We start from the raw sequence: 22,037 nt of genomic DNA on the forward strand, positions 1-22,037 counted from the left end.
ATATACTACTCTACATGTCCTCTATACTTCTGATACAAAAGTGGTGATGATGCTCAAAATCACAAATATCTCATAAGTCATCATCAAAAATTTTTAATAATAGAACTGTAGGCTTCAGACTTAAGCTTTCTTACAGCTAACTGGGGGCATACACATGCCATGGAGGAATGGACAGAAGGCTACTCCTGCTCACCCCATGAAAAGGTTTCAATGGGAGAGGAAGCTGGCAGAAACATCCAGGACTTCTTGAAGGAGAGGACAGGAGAGAGAGGTGTGACCCTGTAGAACAAGAAAGGCCCCACCCACAGGTCCCTGTCCCTGACAGGTTGAGTTCCACCCTGTAAACATCCCAGTTCTTTCATTGACCCTTTGTGACTGAGCACTTACCTCTCAGCCCACTCAGTCAGGCGAGATTCACGCAGAGTGGGTGACAACACCAGGGCACCCTCCTGTCTGGCTTCATCTGTGTCAACCACACATCTGCTGACCACTGCCTGTGTCTGAGTCCCTTCATCCAAGAAGAGAAAGAAGAGCCCTGAGGACCAGCCACAGCCTAGTGAGGTAAGGCCAGATGACTTGTCGCCAGTTCTGCAAAGAGATAGAGTTTCTCTCTATGAGCTGACTGCTCTTCTCCCTTAGCCTGCATTTCTGGTCACCTCCACCACCGCCTTGCAGTTCCAGGTAGTCCTGTCATTTTCTGTGATCACATGACAGTCCACTCTTCCTCACTGCCCAGGGTTGATGAGATTTGTAAACCAGCATTTCTCAGTCTATTCAATTACTTGACATACTTATCTATATATTGATTTTGATCTTAACTGCATTATAAAAGCAGTAGGGTAGGTATAATTTTCTCTACTCAGTGGTTTAGTGAACTGAGGCTTGGAGAATTGGAGTGATTTGTTCAAGTTTGATCAGCAGGCTAGCGCTAAGATTAGATTTGCTTCCTCCTTTTCTCTCCCTCTTCTGTACTACCCAGCAGGTCATATCTTATCTCAAAAAGCCAAGAGAAGTGGAACGGCTTTCTGAACTGTCAAATGGCAAACAAAGGGTATTATTTCCTTGCAGGCAGGTTGGAAGGGATATTTTTTAATTTATCCGAAAGAGATTTTATAATGATTAAGATCCATCCAATAGGGCTATCTTTAGAGAATAAGTGAGAATATACATGTAAAGGGACCTCGTAAAGTGAGAAGTGATATGCAAATGTAAGAAAATGACTACCTGGAGCCTGAAACGTGCCGTGGCTCTCTGTGTAAGAAGGCTTCTGTTTGGACTGAACGGCACTCTCCTAATGTCAGCAGCAGCATTACGAGGCATAGATCACAAAGGTCCTGGGGAAATATTTAGCTCGAGTCTTACTATGATATGTGGAAAAGCAAATCTCCACAGGAAGAAAAAACACCCTCAAATCCCTTCAAATTGACTCCTGTAATTTCCTCTCTTATGACAGCTATCATTATATCTTATTGTTCTACAGTTTTAAGAGAATCTCATCTTCACTGATTACATCATTTATTTTTTAAGATGCTAATTTTAGCAGTCATTTTTCCTTCATGCTCAAAAAGGTTGTATCATTTTTAGTTGTGGGAGGAAATATTTTCTCTGTGTGTGTGTGTGTGTACGTGTTTGTGTTTGAGTTTGTTATGACAGTGCTAATATTTCTCCCATGGGTTGAAATGCTACATAATCTTTGGCAGACTTCTGTATGCTATTCTTAGTGTCTGTCTAGCTGTAATGATCTTGAAGAAATGACATACTCAATTATCTTATTCAAAATGGAGAAACTGAAGCCCAGAAAGATGACATAATGTGCACAAGGCCACCAGCCAGTGATCATTAGAGCTGTAAGTTAAATGCAGGTCTCTGATTCCCTCACTGCCCATGACATGGAGTGAGTGGTGTAGGCAGCCTTAAACAGAAGCATTAGCTGGATCATTTTAGGGATTATACCTGGTAGCCTTTAAGATTCCTTTTAATTAAAAGTTCTAGGCACTTTGACATGTTGTCAGCACCTAGTGGAATGCTAAGCATCTTAGCCTCATACCCTGTAGAGCAAGGGAGGTATCCGTAAAAGCATCTTTTCTTATTAACTTGGTTCTTGTGGAATATTTGTTTCAGTCAAATTTTGGAACTGCTCCTTAAGGGTAGTGTTGGGAGATGAGCAAACAGTGGTGATGTCTTCATTTTATTCAACCAATCCGGATCTTTTCTTGTATCTTCTAAGATCCTTCTAAAGAGGTTTCATTCACTTTAGAAGTTGTGATGCTAGTTGGTCTTTTATTCAGAGTTGTAGAATCGAATGGCATGGTTGACCTGGAGAGTCTCTTTTATCCAGGGGCTGCAGACGAACAGCCACAGGTGAGTCCAGCATGCAAACGTGTTTTGTTTGTGCTGCAGTGGTAAACAAAATTGAGCTAGTTGCAAATATTTAACATCCAGGAAATTTCTTATATAAATCAAGTATTTCACTTTTCAGGAAGATGAGATCTGGCAATAGTGAATCCGCATTCCCACATGGAAAGCCCATTGGCTAGATCCGGGCAGCATGTGCTCCCTGTAGATGGAGCAAGTATCCCCCAGTTTTCCACAGTACCCATGTGACCAGATTTAAACCACCAGGTATTTGAGTTTGTCAATACTGATCTCTTCTGATCTTTTAAGTGTTCAGACCATTCTCTTACAAGGGAGACCTAGGTCTATATAATGCTGCACCAGGTCACAGATCAAGGGAACCCAGGAGGAGAGGAAATTAATTCTTTGGCCTAAACCTCTCATTATTTGAGGGGTAGGAGGAGAAATGATACCTTCAGCAGGATATGCCATTAGCCTTGATACCTATTCAGGATATTAAGCCAGGTACTGAGTCTCAGTGACTTGAAGGTAAACTATTAATTAATCTGACACAGCTTCAGCATAATCTCCAGATGCCTACCAAGAGAAAAGAAAGGGAACTTAAGAAGAACAAGGTAGCACTTTTTACTAAAGAGATCAGTGATATAAAGTAAGAAATTATGATGCACAATAACACATGAATAGCATCACAATGCCCTGAATTCAGAACAAATTGCTCAAATCCTGAAAACCAGCCAAATAATATGTTTTCTATAATTCAGTCATTAACAAAATAATCACCTCTTGATCACCTATGGTGCATACTGCCCTAAACCTGGGGATTTAAGGATGAAAAGCAATGACCCTTCCCTAGAGGGGCTTACTAGTACTGAAAATATGTATACAAATAGCAACACAGGACAAAATATGATAAATCCTGCAAGAAAAAAGCAACTATTGTTGGTTTTAGTGAGTAAGGATATATTCATGGCAACTAAGTCAGTTGCCGTCAGGGATGGCTGTAAGGAGGAAATGGCGTTTGACCTGTGCTCTGAACGGGTAGAGAGAGGAGATGAGTTTCCAGGAACGGAGGAATTTAAGCAAACTCAAAAGTCAGTACTGCCTGATGTGTACTCGAGGGATGGAAAGAAATCTCTGACTGTGTATTGGGCCCGTGGGACTGAACGGGGAATGAGGCCGGCAGTTTGGTCTGCAGCAGATCTCGGGTACTGGCTGATCAGGCACAGCATTGTAGCTCGAGAGCATTACAAGTGTTGGCCAAACGTTTCGTCCAGGCTCACGACTATCCAAGCCCATAATCTGGTAGTGACAGAAAATCTGTAGATATCACTTAGCTCGGCTTTAAGTGTTTCAGAAGAATTAAGAAGGAAGAAAACAGAATTGACCACTTCAAAACACAGTGGACAGTATCGGATACTTAGTGAGAGCTATAACTTGGTAATATACAATTAAATTAGAAAGATACATAAAAATATTTTAAAAATACATTGAGCAAATGTAAGAAATATTTTGGATAAAATATGGTTATGTACTTTTAAAAAATAAAGTCTATTTTTTGGTTAGAAATGTGATGTTGTATAAATTCCTAACTTGCGGGATGTAGAGGGTTATGTTCAGCTGATAAGCTTTGTCCTTTGGTCTGGGAAGGAGTCACCCCTTACCAAATAGGTATAGAGGCTTCTTGAATGTCCTGGCCCTAGACTCTTCCATAATAAACACGGCTGGAGAATTCCACAAGTGTGTGAATGCTCCACTGTGGTTTACAGAATTCCGCATGGGTTGAAAGGAATGTTCTGGCCGACTGAAGGGCTGTACCAGTCACACACACACACACACACACACACACACACACAAAATGTCTATATACATACCCCAAGGTATTTGCGTAATTAACCAACCTTTTCTCATTTTCCTGCACACGGTTGTGTGTGATATTGGTTTGGAATTGTACCCATATCTCAAGGGAAGTATGTATAGGTGGTGGGTGATATGCCACAGAATAAAATGAGGCATGTGAACAAGGTTCGTTCATTTAAAACCATTTCACATCTATTCAATACACTCATCTTTTCAAGTCTCATTCATTCACAACTATTCATTAAATGTGTTCTGAAGTTTGAAAAAACAACAGCATTGCACAAAAAGAAATCATTTCTGCCCTCAAGCAGTATACATTTTTAATGAGACAGATGGGAGATAAACAAAACTAATCAGTAAAAAATGTAAGATATGAGATATAGAGAAAAATAGAACAGGAAAGGGGATAGGAAGTCTGGGAAAGTTGAAATTTTAGAGAGGGTGCTTAGAGAGGAATCAGTTGTTGTTTGAGTAAAGATTGTAATGGTACCAGGGAGTGAGCCATGTAAATAACTGGAGAAACAGTGTTCCAGGCAGCTGCAACAGCTACTGCAGAGGTGCTGAGGTTTGGAACATGGCTTCTTGGCACCTTCAAAGCATAAGGCTTAGATTGAATTGAGTGGGAAAACCTTTGAAAATGAAGTTAGAAAAATGATGATGAAGAGGGTGGGGGCAGCAATAATGAAGGACTCTGAAAGACATAGTAAAAACTTTGACTTTCACCTTGAGTAAAATGGGAACCATTTAAAAATGGGATGGTCTGACTTCCATTTCAAAGGGATCCCTCTGTTTGTGTGTTGAGAATAGATGAGAGTGGGTGGAGAGAGGGCAGACAGAGGCAGGGAGATTCAGTAGGGAGTTATTGCTGTTGACCAGATGAGTGATGTGGAAGCTTGGGCAAGCAGGCAGTGGTGGAGGTGATGACAAGATTGGATCTGTGGTTGATTAAGTGAATGGGGAAGACAGGAAGCAGCCAAGGATGATTCCAAGATTTTTTTTCTGAGCAGCTAGTAGAAAGGAGTTTATCTGAGATGGAGAAGACCATGAGAGAAACAGATTTTGAAGGAACAGTAGGAGCTTACTTTGTGACAGGTTAAGTTAGAGATGTCCGGTAGTGAGTTAGTACATGAAAATGGCATTCAGAGAGGCTGAGCTGAAGAGAAAAAGTGAGAGTCATCAATAGACATGATACTTACAGCAGTGAAATTAAATTAGATCATTAAAGGAGTATTATAGACAGAAAATATAAGCGGTTTAATGACTGACTTGAGGTGCTATAAGGTGTTGGGTTAGGGAGGCGAGGAGAATCTAGCTAATAGTGTACCAGAGAGGATAGGACAGAGTGGGGTTGACCCGTGTCAGCAGAGAAGAGGCCTTTATCACTGAGATTGCTTAAAATCCTCAGCACATGATGTCATGAAAAGCATTTTCCATTCACTTTTTTTTTTTATAAACAATGCATCCCTTTATCAGGCCATTCCTACCTCTCCCACAACCTCCTAACTCTCCCTGGTTCCACAGGAACCACAAAAGGAGGTGGAGGAGGAGAGCCAGAGTGGTAGGTTAGGGGCAGTTGAGCGTGGTGTGTTCTGGTAGCAAAGTGAAGAAATATTCCAAGAGGAAAGGGTGGTCAGACAGCCCAGATGCTACCCAGAGGTAGAATGACATGTTGTCAGAGATCTGAACACAGTGCAAATGGCTGGCATGGGTTTGAGTGAGAATGGGAAGAGGAATTGCAACCAGCGACCGTACACATTCTTTCTAAGGACCTTATTTGTGAAGGGACTTAGGGAGATGGGCACAAGCTGGAAGGAAAAAATGATAGAAATATACTTTTGTAGAAATTGTAACTCAATTGATTCACACAGATGAGCATTTTATTTATCTTTTCTACCCCTGTTGAAGTTGTCCTGGTCTGGGGTTATGGTCTTTTTTTTTTTTTGTCAGGGAAGGAAAATAAGGCTCAAAAGTTTGAAGTTACCCCTTCCCAAAACCACAGAATATATTAATAACAGATGGAACTCAAACCTGGGTTTGAAATATCAAGTTCATTTCTCTCTTCAGTGCCACTGCTTTGTACCAGACAGTTGAGTTTTACAGTTTTAGAACTCTCTATAAAGGTCTATAAAACTTTCACTTAGTCATTGTTTAAGGAACTTCCGTAAAACCCCAGAAGAGTCACAGTTCCCAGCAATGTCTCCTGAGCCACAAGTGCTATCATACCAGCTGAAGAGTTTCTGGGTCCCTGGGAGGAAACTAGGACTCAGCTTTGCATCAGTGAAAACTCGCAGTATTTGGAAAGAGTCTTCCAAGTATGCTCAACACAGGCATTCAGGTCGAACCTCTGCATGCCGGAGGATGGGAATGCAGTTTCTTATGCCTGTGATCTCAGATGGAGTTTTACACCAATCTCTTCCTCTGGTGGTGAATTTGTGTCTATCCTTGATGCTGTCTGCTTCTGTCTGTTCAAGCTCTTTCTGTTTACATGGAGCTCCAGACCTACATTTCTTGGTTTTCAAACCTACCTTGTTCTCAACTGGGGCTTTGTGGTTTTTTAAGCAGGGTTACAATGAAATACATATTATTTGATTTAGCCCTGGATGATATGTTCAGAATAAATAGTTTGCACAAGATTTGTCACCGCGCCCCACCCCTCAAAGTGGCAGCTGTTCTCTCCCATCGTTGCCACTATCAAAAGGCAGCTCCTGGAGTAAAATGTCAGTATGACCGTTGTCTTTCAGCAGCCAACCATACTGTGTCTGTTTAGTGTTTGGTTTTGGGTGAGAGTTTTTAGATGCCTCTGTATCCAGACGGCTCAGTGTGACCCCACAGTGCGCCGATAATGCTCCTGTTTCACTCCGTACAGATTCCTGTCTGGGCTTTATCCTGCCTTCTTGTAATTATCTATTTGCAGAACTGATTCTTTCACAGACAATGTACTTCATAAGGGCAGAAATTGTATTTGCTTGTTTTCGTCTACTCTCCACCTCTCTCTTTCCCCTAGCTCAGTGCTTGACACATTTCCCCCAAATGTGTTTAAATTAATGAGTTAAATTGAGCATTTTCATTTTGTAACATGGAGAGTTCATCTGTCCCACAGGAACAAAACTGTAGTACCCAAGTTCAAGGTAGTCTTAGATGCAGAATTAATGAATTAGGCAAGTAAAATGTACAACTGTGGAAGCAAACTGGCATGGTTCACTGTGCTCTACAGTCAGGGGTATGTAAGCTTGTGTAATGGGTGTGTCCATTTTGAAAATTTCATGCCCTCATTACTCACCCTATAAGCAATCCTCAGTACTATCAGTATAATCATTAATGGCTGCTGATATTGTAAACATTGGTTTAATTGTTGATGTGTTTAATAAATGAGGAACTCGTGAGTCTGTAAGACAAAGAACATGAAACTAATAAATTGTCAAACATACATACACACCCTAACCTTTCAATCTCACAACTAAAAAAATATTACAAATGAAAACAAGTATTGCACTCATTTAAACCATAAACTGTAATGTTTTAAAGTTATAAACCCCTCTTCTGACCTGAAGGAAAATGGGCTTTATATATTTTTTTCATTTTTTCAATTGAGGTATAATTGGCATATTGTATTCTCTTCTTATCTAGGGGGAAGACATTCTAAGACCCCCAGGCACCCAGGGGATATCTGAAATCTACCTGCCTATCTATCTATCTGTCTAATATATATTATGTTTTCCAAAACATATAAACCTATACAGTTTAATTTATAAATTAGGCACAGTAAGAGATTAAGTATAATATTGACAATAATGACTGATAATAAAATAAACCATTTATAACACTATTCTGTAGTAAGTGTCCTGTGATGGCTTTGGGGCTGTTATTAAGTAATCCCTGCACAGAGGGATGGTTCATGTCCTGGGCAGGACAGAATAGGACAGCATGATATTTCATCAGACTGCTCAGAATGGCATGCAATTTGAAGTGTGTACATTGTTTATTTCTGCAACTTTCTATTTATATTTTTGGATTGTGGTTGACTATGGTAACTAAACTGCAGAAAGTAAAACTATGGGCATATTTTTGGGGGGTGCATGATATGATGATTTGATATTTGTTTATATTGCAAAATGATCAACACAATACACCACGATAAGTCTAGTCGATACACACTACACATAAGTACAAATTTTATTTTTTGTGTGTGATGAGAACTTTTAGGAGCTACTCTCTTACCAAGTTTTAAATATGCGATACAGGATTATTAACTACGATCATCATGCTGTACATTCCATTCCATGACTTACTTATTTTATCACTGGAAATTTGCACCTTTTGACTCCCTTCACCCATTTTCCCGCCCCTCATCCCCTGCCTCTGCCAGCCGCCTTCTGTTCTCTGTATCTATGAACTTGATTTTTTGTTTGTTTTGATGTTTTAGATCTCACATATGTATGGTCCTTGTTTTCTACTGAGACTTAAATTGCTGCAACATCTCTGGGAGGACCATATATACCAATTTGGCCATCTGTACCAAGAGCTGTGCATTTATAAACTCTTTGACCCAGCATTTGCATTTCTAGGAATTTGTACTGAGGCAAAAAATAAGGATGATGAAAAATTTTCCCCACAAGAATCTTCAGGGCATAGTCAATATAAAAGCAATGTAAAAAGGAAGCAGCGTGAGTAACTAACAATAAGGGATGAGTTAAATAAATATGAGTGAGTCTGTATGGAACCCTACGCAGCCGCTAATACACTGTTGTAGGAAATTATTCACTGTGCGATGTAGCCCACTGGCAGAAATAGGCCTGCGGTCCGAGAGACCTTGGATCAGGGAGAGAGCTCTTATCACTTACAAACTATGTGACCTTGAGCAAATTTCTCAATTTTTCTAAGTTTCGGTGTCCTAATCTGTAAAATGAGACTGATTATAATACCTGGACCCGAGGGCTGTGGTGAGCTTGAAATTAACTAGTGCAGTTATGGCCAGGCATTTGCCTCGCCGTGAGTTCTGAGTCAGTGCTGGCCTCCACCATCGGTATCAGCGTCCTCCTCAATATACGTTTGAAAGGAAGCTTTTGAAATAATATTCACAGCATAATTCCATTTTTGAAGTAGAATCTACAGATAAATGTAGACGTCTGAAAGAATATACATGAAAATTATTTACTTTCATTTTCTCTGCATGGTAGATTTTTTAAAATTTAATTTTTAAATTGTTCACTTTTTACTGTGTTTTTTCCATTACCAGTTATCTCCCTTATAACCTCTTCCACCTCCATGCCCCACCGCAATCACCAGGCTGTTGTTCATCTCCATGACGTTCTTTTTTTTGGCTTCATCCTTCCACCTCACCCCCGCCCCACCCCCCACCCCGCCCTGCTCCCCCAACCCAGAGCTGTTGCCTCTCTATCTATGAGTCTGGCTCTAATTTTCCTTATTAGTTCAGATTTCTTTGTAAGATTCCTGCTATGAGTGAAGTCATATGGTATTTGTCTTTCTCTGACTGGCTGGCTGGCTAGGGAAGAGTTTTTTTCCTTCTTTTGCTTTTTATGTATGGCTTACAACATGATTAGCAAAGTTAAATGTGTCCAAATAATCATTAGCATCAATCCCTATAAATGAACATCTGTTGATTTGTTCTTAGTCTGCGTTATCAGTTTTTCTTGTTGTCAGCTCACAGAAACCTCGCTGTACCATTGTCATCAAGGCCGTATATCCAGTGGTTGGCAGTACTAGGCTAGTTACCTCCAGGTTCCCTTGCTCCCCTCCCCTGTCCTTCTGCTGTAACATATGTGGTATACATCATAAACATTTATTAAGCATCTGTTCTGTTCAGAACACTCAGTGTTGGCAGTGGGAGTGGAAGGCAAAGCAGCACAGAGGATGGTTTCTGGCTTGGGGTTGTTTATAGTACTCCTGCAGGGACCGGCCTCTTACCTACGTTGCATGTTAACACTTCATCTTACTGAGGAGGTCCTTCTGTGTCAAGTGAGTTTTGGTAGCTAAGGAGAGCTTTCTTAAGGGGGGAGGACTGAGCAATTAGGTGGACTTCAAAATCAAGTATTTCCATTGTCTACAAGCATAGTGGTCTCTGACTAGGATGGAGCCCTTCCAAAGACCTTGTGATGCCATTACCTTGATGAAGTTTTTATGCAATTGTCTCTTTACTCACTAGTGCTGGGCTCTTAGATTTTTATTATTGTATTTTATTCTTGTATTTAGATTTTTATTCTTATACCATAGCCCTATGCCTATAACTGATATTCACTTGGTATTCTTTTTAAAAACATTATTATAACAATTTTTCCCTCAATCATAAGTATAACATATGTTCAATGCAAAAAACATTGGAAAAAATTTTAAATGTAAAAAAAAGTAAAAGTCATCCATAAGCCAGTCATTAAGAGATAATCATAACATTTTGGTACATGTGCCTCCAGTGCATATGTGGGTGTTTTTTTAAATATAGATTTTATAATCATTATTTCTACTTCATAATAGCATATCTTTTTCAAGTCAATTAATATTTGTCTACAGGATTATTTTCTGACATATTTTACAACCTCCCTGTCTCAGAGATAAACTTCTTTTTCTTTTTTCTTTTTTTATTATTGTTCAATTACAGTTGTCCCCATTATCCCCCCATGACTCTCCTTTGCCCTACCCACCCCTACCTCCCACATTCAATCCTACCCCCCATTGTCTTTGTCCACGAGTCCTTTACATACATTCCTTGATGACCTTTCCCATTTTTTCCCGTTATCTTCCTTCCCCTTCCCCTCAGGTCACTGTCAGTTTGTTGTTTATTTCAATGTCTCTAGTTCTGTTTTGCTTGTTTGTTTGTTTCGTCGATCATGTTCCACTTACAGGTCTTCTTTTAACACTTTAACATGTTAATTTCTAGTATTTTTATTTGCTTATTTACATGTACTTTAGGTTTTGAAAATAAAACCATTGGGTATGTGTCACTTCAGATCTTGTGTCTTCACTTAGCATTATTTGGTACTTAATTGTGTTCAAAAACATGATTTTTAGGCATTGCATTATATTCTGCAGTGGTTATGTACACACAGTAAGGTACGATAAGCACCTTTAAGGTTAAATATCTCTAATTTAGGATTGATGCTTAAGTTATTATACCCTCTACTAGGCTCTAAACTCCATCCAAGAAGATCTATTTTTTGATTTATCTTTGAATTATAGCTGCACAGTCAGTTAAAAAAGACAGAACTATTCATTCTAGGCGAGATGAACTCTAAATGGTATCTTTCATGAGTGAAGGAATCTGGGAAGCTATAACGGGGTCCTTTCAGAGGCTGGAGAAGAGGCCGCAATCCACAATGTTATGTTGGTTTGCATAGGAGGGAGAATTTTACTTTGCAAGGGCCAGGTCTAGCGGGATGGAACCTCATGCTGGGGTGGTCGGTCCTCTCTGAAGTGCAACTCTCATTGGTTGGTGAGAACAGCTGATAACAGAGAAGAAGTCCCTACCATTTATTTTTTTGTTTGTTGAATTCAAAAACAGAGATGAGCTAATACATTGTTCTTCTAGTTGACTTATTATCCTTGTTGCTTTTAAAGATGTAATTTTTAAATATACAAGTACATATAACCAAAGACTAGAAAACTTTTATTTAAGTTGGGATAAAAGTGATTAAAATGAATATATTCCGGCTTGTTGTTTTGGTATTTGACATGCTTTGTAGGTGGTCTCCTAGCTCTCCACCTTGATTTAGGATGGGGGCTCCACACCAGGCCCATGTGGAGTTCTAGACTGGTAGAGCTATAGGGAAACTTAGGAAATCGAGCGGTTCAGTAACCTCTTGGACCATGTTAAAAAAAATAAAAAACAATGCCCAAAGAAAAGAAATGACTTATATGTGAACCTAAATTTCCTGAGCCCTACTACTTCAAGACCTTCCCCACTATCACTAGTTATCACTAGTGATATGGAACTATTATCAATTTTGAAATTCCACTATATTGTAGGTACTTTGATAGTCCTTTAGATTCATTAGCTCCTCTAAGTCCTGCAAGGTAAACACTGGATCTACTACACATCTGAGAAAACTGAAGCTAAGGACTTTTAAATTGCTGCCAACTTCAGGCAACTGGTACCTCGTGGAGTCTGGATCAAAGCCCAGGTCTCTCTGACTCCAATGTTCTCTCCTGTGTCAGTCTAATTCTTGATACAGGAATTGATTACATAAAATGGGTAAATTTACGTCATTACTTTTCCTCGTCCATTATCTCGTGGAAGGCTTGGCTTAATTCTCCAAAAATCTGTGCCTTTGATTTGTAGGTGAGTGATCTTGATACATCACTCACAAACTTGTGTTTAAATAAAAAGAAAGGACATCATTTGTTATGAACTTTTGTGGTGAAAACTAGAACTTCTGTCAAATTATACACTCTGTCCAGTCTGTCTTTAACCAGGGCTTTGTTCTCAGAGGATTCATGCATTGGACGTGTGTTTGACTTTTCTCTCTAAGACAAGTATTTCCGACAGCTGTTTTCCTTATGTGATTTATCTAATGAATTATATAATGAATTTATAACTTCTTGGCCTACATATCAGTATCATAATTTCTTGTGATAAAACTTGCTCAAGAGGCACTATCTTTCTCAGTCTCTCAAAGTTTCTTTTGATTTTGTTTCCTGGATGGAGCCTTTGCATATCAGTGGGAAGATGAAAGTCATTGCCCCATAGCCCAACTATCCATGTACAGGAAATAGTCTCCATCTGGGTGCAAATTTTAGGGTTTTATTCTGACTCTAATTGTTGGAGATTTTCTGAAGGCCAAATGTTGGTATGTTTTCTGTATGGAACAAAATTCGTTTATTTTTTCCTTGATGATGGGTGCTGGAGAATGGGGAATCTACAATGAAAATGTGAGTGCTTAAAATAAAACCTAAGTTTTCAAATGGTATAAATAGAACAAATACTTTATTTCCTCATTTTATTATCTTTATAGTATTTTTATTGTAGAAAATTAGAAAATACAATTAGGAAAAAACACTATGATCCCATTACCTCTCACTCCTTCACCCTCCCCCCTGCAAAAAAAAACCCAGTGCTAACATTTTGGTGTCTGTCCCTGTAAACTTTCTTGTATACATATCCGTATTTTATTTTTTATAAAAACTAATATCATGCCATCATGGACACACACACACACACACACACACACACACACCTTGGGTGTTTTTCTATTATATTTGTACAATGTTAATTGTAATGGCTACATAATATTCCCTCTAAAATACACTTACATAGTTTATTTATTATAAATATATTTTAAGAAGCATTGGGTTGGCCAAAAAGTTCATTTAGTTTTTTCCGTATGATGGTTCTTATAGTGCTTAGTTGTCTTTAGCTTCAAAATGGAAACAATTTTGTTAGATTGTATTGTGACAGATGCCGTATCAGCGTGCATTTAAAAAAACTTTTCAAAATTGGTGAATTTTTGTGCAGCCATTTTAATATTGAAGATGGAAGAAAATATGCAACATCTTCAGTGTATTCTGCTTTATTATTTCAAGAAAGATAAAAACACAACTGAAACACATAAAATGATTTGTGCAGTATATGGAGAGGGTGCTGTGACTGATCGAATGTGTCAAAAGTGGTTTGTGAAGTTTCTTGGTACAATTGACATTTAGGCCAAATAATCCTTTGCTGTGGGGCTGTCTGATGCATTGGAAGATGTTTAGCAGCACCCCTGGCCTCTGCCCACTAGAAGCCAATAGAGGGAGATAGCCAACATACTCAAAATATCCAAATCAATAAATATTGGTAAAAATGAAAAATGTGTCTTTTATTTTATGGAAAAAACTAAATGGACTTTTTGGCCAACCCAGTAGTATGTATTGCTATTTTTAAAAGGGCATTAGCATAAGAGATGCACTTGGATTTGCCACTAGAAGATGATGAATTAAAAAGATAGCTAGCAATATCACTTATTTTAAACGAGCTTTTTATTTCATGTGTTAAAGTATACCAACACAGCTTCTAATGTTGTACTGGTTAATCCCACTCCATCATGAAACTTAAATCTATGGATAGGTAACATTATTAGTGAACCAAAGTAACAATCTGAGAGATGCCTATACTGGATATTATATTGAACTGGTGTTAGTAAGGTCCCTTCTACATCGAATTTCTACATTCAGTCACTCCCAACAGGAGAGTTGGTTTCAGTAACTCTCTGAATCATTTTCTAAAAAGCTTACTTACTGTTTGTGCTTGTGTGGGAAAATTACAGATGCTCCATAGTCAAACATTAGTGGCATTTGGAGCCTGACATTGTCTATTTAGGTGGGATAATATTAACTAGGAATAGTACTGGGTAGTATAGATTGGCCCCAGTACATTGAGAAAGAAGGATAGTTAGCAGGGAATATATTCGGGAGACATGTCAACATTTCATCGATCTCGTTAAACACCATGGATTGTCACAGTTGATGTTCTTAGATGCAGAGATACTGCCAAACGATAATGTTGTGCACTAACCTATGTTTGGTGACACATCTCAAAAAAGAAGCTCTAAGAAATGGTCAGATTTACCCATTCACTTGAATGTCTCCATTCACAAATAGGACATATTATGTAAGCCACAGATGTCCTTTTACTGCTTTTATATTCCAAAGGGATACTCTAGAGGCAGGAATTGACACAGGCAGTGTGTTTACAGGTGTCTTGGGCAGCATCACATTCTGGCCTTGTGGACTTCAGTTTCTGTCTGGTCCCCTGGGAGAAGTGGAACAATTGCCTTCCGGGAAGATTTGACACATCCCTCGTCTAGACACATTGCCTCTCCTCACTATCACCGCCCACATCTTCCTAGCAGTTTTCACTTCATCAAGACTGGAATCAGCCTTCCTAAAAGCTTTGGGCAGGGGCACTTTCCTTTTGGTATCTTTCAGCGACTGCTAGGAGCCTCTGTTCCAATAGTATTTTATTGCCTCCTTCTCTTTCTACGATAATATACTAAAGGCTCTTCAAAAGATACAGGATCAAAGCACTCCATCATTTACAAAGTACTTTCACAACCTTTTCATTGATCTTCACAAAATCTTATGGAATAAGCAGGGCAGGCACCAACATGCATATTTTCACACATAGAGAAGTTGACAGGTATTATTGCGACATATGTATGTACACTTAATACTGCATATGAAGATGGCATTACTGACCACACTTGATGACTGTTTTGATTGATCTTTCTCTGGTCCATACTCCTACTCCTCTATTGATTGCTTTATGAGTGAAATTGTACATTTACTAATCAAACATTACCCCTCCCCCAGAAAGCCAGCATTGAGATACACATTCACATATCACGGGTAGCATTTTAAAAAATTTTCTTCGTGTATTTACTGCCTACTCTAGCTAATGTTGCTCATTGCTTTAACAGTAATTGTAGTGAGTCACACATAAACAAATGTGGATTTATCCTTAGTTTAATACTTTGGTGTGATTTATGAACTTATATGCACATATACTGTTTTCTTAGACACTAATTTTCTTGTTTTGTTTCCTTACTAAAATACAGAAAAAGAAAAAAGCCTTTTGTTATAGTTGCTATTGTCCCTCATCTGTCCTTCTTATCTAACAACCTTTGCAAGCTAATTAAATGTTTTTTTAAACTTTTCATTCTTTGGTAATCTGACCTCTCCACTTTTCTTAAATCACCACAGATGAATGTCAATGTAATTCTTAAAAAAGAACTGCTTTTAGTTTTCCATAGTTATACTTTGGTCTCCATTATTTTCATGAGAAATATTCCTTTGCTCTAGCTCTCTTGCCTTTCTCTCTCCCTGGGTGGAGCTCTCTGGACTTACTAGCATCCTCTTAGCATCCTGTAGAGCAGGCTGAATTCCAGGTGTTAACATTCTCGTCTAGGTGGAGTGGAAATGGGTCAAAGTTGCATTGGAATGATATTACTCTAACACTTTCTCCTATGTAGGTATTTTGCCCAATTTGGTGTCTTGTTTAACATTCATCATTTGAGGAGCTCAATGTTTATTTTATTATTAAAACACAAATTGCCCTTCAGTTATGGTGACCAATAAGGTGAGAGGTAGGCAGTATCTGTTTTTGAAATTATTGGCTCCCCTTTCTGGTCTTGTTTCATGCCTTCTAAGAGCCTGCTACTGAATATTTCTCTTCGGTTTCAGGATAAGCCTCTCTCCTCTCTTCCCTTGATCCCTAGACCTGCTCTCACAAAGGCTCTCATATCCGTCACTTACTCCTCAGGGTAATGTCAGGCAGAAGTGAGTTTTTCCTTGTTCTGCTTGTCTCTAGTGGTGCAGACACCTTCTGTGACATCGCTGTGACTGATTTCACTGTGTTTCACAAAGGGTCAGGTATTCTGTGGGCATCTGAGGGGACAGATGAGGGCATCGTTCCTTCCCACACAGAGCTCGCAATCCACTCATGGAGACCAGTCAAAGGCAGTGACTAAAGAACTGTGTGATAAAAGGTCATGGTGTCTTGAGAGCATAGGACAAATGCATTTCTAAATTGCCATTCATGTTAAGCTGTGGAAACTGGCAAATTTGGAGCCTGGTTTAGAAGAGAGGGTTTCAAATATTATCTTCTCAGGTCTGGTTCCATCACCTTTGAGGAGAAAGATTCTCTAGGCTGTATCTCCTTTGCATTTTCTGTCATTGAGTATCCCCTGGCCTGAAGATATTTATTACTGATTCGTCTGTCCAGCACTATATGTATACATGATGCATGCTTTCTGCATGGTGTACTTGGTGCTAAGGATACCACAGTGAACAAAACTCTGTCGCTAACACCAGATCTTTTGTGCAAGTCAAAAGAATGTGAAAGTTAAGGCAAGCTAACAGGTAGCTACAATATACCATATTTTGCCATGTATAATATGCACCTTTTTGCCCAAATTTTTGAGGGAGAAATAAGGATGCACATTATATATGAGTAGTACTAACTGTATCTATATAACTGTTTTTAATTCTTTTATTTATGCTTATGCAGTAAAAGTGTAACTCTAGAAAGCAATAATAATATCTGTATGCAAAATAATACCCTGGAATATGATAATCAATTTTGTTTCTAAATGTAAATACATTCAAAATTGAATTAAAATATTAAAATGAAAGATTTTTTCCTGACAGTTTGGCCCAAAACATGGGTGTGTATTATACGGGGGAGCACATTATACGTGGGAAAATATGGTAGTGTGATAAGTACTGTCATGAGGATAAGCATAATCTACAAGGAGAAAGAGTGGAAGCCAAATAACTCGTGAGACAAAGTTGGTCGGGGAAGCCTCTAACTGCTTTCTAAGCTGAGAGAAGGACACTGGGAGTTATCAGGTACAGGAAATGAGATGGAGCGTGGTGGATTTTTGGAATTAAAGGTATAGTTGTATTGCTGAAATGTACATGGGAGGAGAAAAGGGAGGGAAGAGAAGGTAAGACATGAACCTTCCCAGGTTAGTAGGAATTCCTACCAGGAAGGGCTTGCCTCCCATGTTCAGGAGTTCAGATTTTATTTAGAGCACAGTAGGGATCTATTGAAGGTTAAGTGATCAGTGATGTGATCCAATTTATATTTTAGGAATATTGGTGTTTTTGCTGTGTGCACATAAATTTGAGAAAGTAATATTGGAGAGAAACCAGTTATAAGGTCTTTATAATGTTCCTCAAGAGATGAGCTAAAGCTGTGGCAATAAGAGTGGAGCAAAGCAGAGACTCAAGTAGATATTAAGGATCTAAAAGCTATAGGACTAGATACCTGATTTGTTGGTGTTAGGCAAGAAGGGGGAATCAGGCAGGTCTCTAACTGGGAACCTTGAAATTGGAATAAAAAGTGGGGCAAGTTCATGGGAGAGGTAACAAGAGGGTAAGTTCATCTTTGGATATGATGAGCTAGAAGTAGATGTGGTAAGTAAACAAGATTACATGTCTGGTAGTCAGTTGTGCAGGTGAATTTGTGGCTTGGGAGAGGGATCTGGCTGGGAATAGGACATAGTGGGAGTCACAGATCTGTAGATGATTGTCCAACAATATGAATAAAAGAGGTTACTTAATGAAAGCACCCAGAGTGCTCTGATAAACACCAGTCTGTGAGAAACAGAGAGTCTCCGCGAAGGAAAATCTAGGCCAGGAACACGGAAGTAGAGAATTGGGAATCTGCAATTCTGAGGAAAATAAGGAAACAAAAATTTCAAGAGGGATGATGTCAGTCATTCACAGGGCCAAAGAGATCAAGGAAGATGAAGAGTGGAAAGTATCCATTGGATTCAGTCCCACAAGCTTTGTTGAGAATACTTCATAGATATGCTGGCACTAAAAAGAAGATTCCTGTGGACTAAGGTGTGAATGAGATAAAATTAAGTTGAGACAGCAAGGGTGGATCATTTTTTGAGAAGCGTGGTCATGAAAAACAAGAGATCCAACCATCCCCTTGTGCTTTCTAAAATCAAAAGGAATAAATGAGCTCTTTTCCTTCTGGAAAACTTGAAATCTGAGAAGAGTGGTCAGTGTCCACATTTTCTCACTTCTCAACTGAGTTTCTCAAGTTTCTCTACAGTTCCTCAGAGACAGTCAGCTGTCACTCACCATCCAAGGGATGACCTCTTTAGAAGAGGGGACAGCTGTCTCACAGGCCACTAGTCAAAATGACCAGTCAGATATAGGAAATAGAAGAAGGGTGACTTGAAAAGCATCTGTTGATACCACAATCCAGAGGGAAAGTGAGGTTTGTGTGAGCTTCAGGGCTGTGCCTTCGGGCCAGCTCCTTGGAGCCCTGTTGTACGGAGACTGGAGAGAGCTAACCTCACGCTCCTGGAGAAAGAAGTCCACATGCAGAGCTGGTTTCTCTTGCTCCATAGGCCACCTGAGCCTTCGGAGGAATTTGAGGCAATAAGGACAGGAAAGAGAAGCCTAAAACTCTGGGACTTCCTCGGACTTGCCTTGTGTCCTGAGGTAAGGCTTTCCCCGGCTCCCATCCGAACATCTGGTTTCTTATTTGTACTGTGAGAGTGTTGAGTCAGATGACATCCAAAATGCCTGGCAGCACTCTCCCGTCCTATCCTGTGAAACCAACTGAGTATTCACTTTGAGAACAATAATCCTGTCAGGATGCCGGTAACGTGGTATTTCTGGACCTATGTGATGGTTAAAAGGGTGTGTTTACTTTATGATACTTCACTGGTTGGCACATTTATGATTTTTTGAGTGCATGTTATACTTTAATAAAAATGTTTATAATAAAATGTCATTAAAATAATAAAGGATGTAGTTTTTATTTTTACTTTTTGGAGGGGGATACTGTTATCAGCATTCGGATGAATGTCTTTCCCTGAATTTCATGAAATCTGTACATGAGGAGTCACAGTTGGCCTAGGAGGAAACCCAGGCTGCGGTGTGACTTCCTGGAACAAAGCTCCCGGGCAGGAACGTCTGGTTGCGGACTGTGCGCTGGTGCTCCTACCTGGCACTGCGACTAATGCTCGGCAGGTAGGCGGCAATCCCTGCTGGACAGAATCCACACACTCCCTTGGGCTGTCTGCATACCTGGGAAAGAGGCTTGTTCTAATGTCTGAGTAGTGTCTCCACCTAGTTTCTGAATCAGCAGATTCAAACCCAGGGATCCAATTTACTTTGGAGATGGAAGAAAGGTAACAGTTGCAGTCAGCATTGTCAGCCTGGGTTGGTTCTTTGATTTCTCTGCTCGTTTCTTTTCCACATGTTCATGGAGAAAATATTTGAGTGCTCAACAGGCCCTGAAAGTACTTCATCAGGACTAACATCTTTATCCTGGACAGGTATTTGCATTTCCCTTCCCTTCCCTTCTCTCTCTCTCTCTCTCTCTCTCTCTCTCTCTCTCTCTCTCTCTCTCTCTCTCTGTTTCTCTCTGTCTGTCTCTCTCTTCCTTTGGAAGGTAGTGGGGAGGCTGGTGATTGAATTTTAATTCTTCTCCTTCCCCAAATGCCACCACTTTTTTTCTGCTCCCTGCCAATTGCAAGTAGGACATGTGCTACTGCCTGAGATGACTCATCACACTGATGCCAGCCTTACAGGTTGGCTTTCTTCTGTTGTACTTTGTAGATACATCTCCAGCCAGCTCTTTCCTGACTCAAACATCCTGGTACAAGATTACATTAATAGCTACCTCCAGGAATTATCTTGGGGGGGACTACGCTTATTTGGGAGGTTGAAGGAGAGAACCTGAGAGACTAGGATATGTGGATGAAATTGATACTATTTCAAATACTAAACAAAGACACAACAAAAAAGAAATTGTTACCCTGGAAAAGAGAGAGAAAAGGAGAGAAAAGTTGGACTACACACAGTGTGACTCACCTCTGCATGATATTTCTGAAACGTTAAAGAAGTTGTTGATCTTATGATAGTCTTGAGGCAGTCAAAATCCTTATGGTGTGAGCCCAGCCTCTGCGTTTGGACTGACTGTGAAGGAACTGTCCCAGAAGGGATGGAGGGTGACAGAAGACAAAAGGGAATACAGAGGAGGTGTGAGGCAAATTTCACTTTCACCCTGTTACAGAGCAGAGTTTTAAGCAACTGTTAACCAGCTCTTCAAGGGATGGGGGCTGGAGGTGGGCAGGTGACATCTCAGTGACACGCACCACATTACCTCCAGCTTCGGAACACACCCTCCTCTTCACATCTCCCACCTTTGCCTGGAATGTCCTGGCCCATCCTCTAACATGCACTCAGATCTGAGGCACCTTTCTCCACGCCTCTTAGTCTTCATGTCCTCATCCCCCTCTCTCCACCCTGTTACTCCAATCTTCTGTTTCCACTGTGTTTTCTGCATGTTCTCTACTACTATGTCTCTATCGCGTAGGTCTGCAATTATCTGCTCACTTCCATTCCCTCCACAAGACTATGCACTTCAATAGCTGTGTGTGTGTCTGTGTGAGTGTAAGTGTGCATGTGTATGTACAGAAGATGTTTCCATTCATGCCTCACACAGAGCTTCATTACTCAGTCTGTAAGCATTTGCTGAGCACTCATGTCTGAGGTATGAGGTAATGTGCAAACAACAAAGGATCAGACGTGAACCTTGCCCTTCAGATCTCAGACCTGACAGGGAGACGAGCAGGGCATCCGTTCGTTTGTTTGAGAACTTGTCCTGAGTGCCTAGTCTGTACCATGCCCATGCCAAGTACTGGCTAAAAACATGAATGAGGCACAGTTCCTGCTCCAGAGTTGCTCGTGGCCCAGTGTAAAGATAGGAAAGCAAATGCAGATTATAGAACAGCATGACAAAGCTACAGAAGTCATGGACTCAAGGGCTATTATAACCCTGACAGGGTGAGCAGTAGAAATGTTCATGGAATTGTGTGAGAGGTTTAATCTCAGAGAGTCACCAGGGACCTGTAGTCTTACAAGATTCTCTAGTCAATAGTCTTGTCTTTATTAATTCTTTTTTCATATATATATTTTTAGCAAAACTATTCTAAAAATTAATATCATGCATGAGTAGCTCAGCTAACCTCTAATTTATTCCCTTCTTCCATGCAAGTATAGTTTGGGGTTTTAGCATGTCTCTGGCCCTGGCCTCACCTGGGTGAGGTGCTCAGTGCACTGTTATTAATGTCCCTAGTGGCTCTGATCAAGGTGGATTTTCATTGTGTAGCAAAAAGTCAGAAGCCAAACACCCCAGAATCTTCACAATGGTTGTGCAGATTTGTGACTACTATCACCATTTCTTCCTCTGACCCCACAGCCTTTGAACCCCAAGGGTACCATTGGGTCAGTAGGAGTCACATAATGAAGAGGAGAAGAGGAAACCCTGTATGAGCAACCTCTGCAGGCTTAGATCTAGAATAGCT

At 39.9% G+C, this 22,037-nt stretch overlaps 1 protein-coding gene across 1 annotated transcript in view; it reads left to right on the forward strand.

Annotated features, from left to right (window-relative positions):
• Positions 1-357: 357 nt before the first annotated feature.
• TPRG1 (tumor protein p63 regulated 1) overlaps positions 358-22,037 on the forward strand; it is a 132,410-nt gene continuing 110,730 nt past the window's right edge. Inside the window, exon 1 of the mRNA XM_024561007.3 lies at positions 358-561. The gene's annotated coding sequence lies outside the window, so the exon portion shown is untranslated. The remainder of the gene's footprint in view (positions 562-22,037) is intronic.

The sequence above is a fragment of the Desmodus rotundus genome, chromosome 2 (genome assembly GCF_022682495.2).
Source record: "Desmodus rotundus isolate HL8 chromosome 2, HLdesRot8A.1, whole genome shotgun sequence".
NCBI classification, from domain to species: Eukaryota; Metazoa; Chordata; class Mammalia; order Chiroptera; family Phyllostomidae; genus Desmodus; species Desmodus rotundus.